This window comes from Carlito syrichta, unplaced genomic scaffold (genome assembly GCF_000164805.1).
Source record: "Carlito syrichta isolate Samal-C Ts95f unplaced genomic scaffold, Tarsius_syrichta-2.0.1 Scaffold306946, whole genome shotgun sequence".
In the NCBI taxonomy this organism is placed as follows: Eukaryota; Metazoa; Chordata; class Mammalia; order Primates; family Tarsiidae; genus Carlito; species Carlito syrichta.
The window spans coordinates 508,843-510,288 of NW_007251042.1; the positions used below are offsets into that span (position 1 = coordinate 508,843).

General features: G+C 58.8%; 1 protein-coding gene across 1 annotated transcript in view; it reads left to right on the forward strand.

The window, feature by feature from the left end:
- The window catches only part of SORBS3 (sorbin and SH3 domain containing 3), a 35,678-nt gene that overhangs the window by 6,840 nt on the left and 27,392 nt on the right, over positions 1–1,446 (forward strand). The gene's annotated exons all lie outside the window — the stretch shown is intronic.

The following is a 1,446-nucleotide window of genomic DNA, read 5'->3' on the forward strand; positions in this document are numbered from 1 at the left end:
GCCAGGCATGGTGACTCATGCCTGTAATCCCAGCACTTTGGGAGGCTGAGGTGGGAGGATCACTTGAGCCCAGGAGTTTGAGACCAGCCTGGGCAACATAGTGTGACCTGTCTACAAAAAATTTAAAAATTAGGCGTGGTGGTGCGTGCCTGTAGTCCCAGCTACTTGGGAGGCTGAGGCAGGAGAATCACCTGAGCCCAGGAGGTTGAGGCTGTGATGAGCTGTGATTGTGCCACTGCACTCCAGCCTGGGTGTGACCCCAACTCAAAAAAAAAAAAGGAAAAGTGTTCCTTGGAAGTCTTGGACCTGCTTCCCTATGATGTGCACCCAGAGATCCACTTCTGCCAGTGTGGCGGGCTGTTTCACCCCACGACCCCAGATCCTGGAAGCTAGCCAGCATCCTGTCTCTGAAGCTGCTTTGGCCTAGGCATCTCCTCCTCCAGCTTTCATATGTAATACTGTTTCAACGCAACCGGGGAGAGCCGTGGGGGAAAGATTAACAGTAGTAATGGTGGTAAGGACTGAAAAGTACTTCTTTTCTCCACTCTTACAACTTTTGGATCTAGTGGAGTGCTTGGAAAACACTCTAAGGCACATGGTGGTCTCAGGCACCAATATGACACAGTAGAGGAGCAATAAATATTTTCATAATTTATCACCGATCACTCCCAACACCTATATAAAGTTGATCAATACTATTTGCTTGTTGGTTGGTTTGGGGCTTTGGGATCCCAGAGCCAAGCCCAGGGCGTCAAGGACGCCAGAGTCTGAGTGCACCACAGGTCAGTGTCGTGAGGCACCCTCGCCTTGTGTAACAGGCCCTGGGCACACAGGCGTGGGCAGAGACGGGAAGAAGGGATGGCCAGAGCGAATGGCCCGAGAGCGGGATCTCTTGGGACCCGTGTCAGAGCAGCGAGGGCAGCGGAAAAGCAGAAAGATCAAAAAACAAATACGGTGTCTGGGAACACCAAGACCCTCCCGACCCCATTCCTGCCCAGGGACCCCACCCTCATCCTCTCTAGGGGCGCGGCACGCCCAGGGGCCGCTCCCTGGGGCCGCTTTCCTCCCGGGGCCTGCACGTGTGTGAGCGCCCGCTCGTTCGCCGGGCACGCGCGCGCGCGTCTGCACAGGGTCGGCTGCGCTGGCGCAGGCACAGACTCTCCCCAAGAGCGGAGGGGCCGCTCTGCCGGGGGGCGGGGGCGCCCTGAGCCCGGTCCCATTCTGTCTGCCTCCCCGGCTTCGGGCAGGACGAGCCTGGGCGCTCCCCGGGCTCACCGCTCGCTCTTCCCGCCTGCCCTCTGTCCTGGCTCCCCGCGCTGCACCTCGCTTCCCACACTCTGGAAGTGTCGCTGGAAACTCTGAGTGGCCCGTGTTGGCCCGCCCGCCCCCTCCCCGACGTCAGCCCAGCGGTGGCAGTTCCCTGGGAAGGCAGTTGGGAAACCAGAG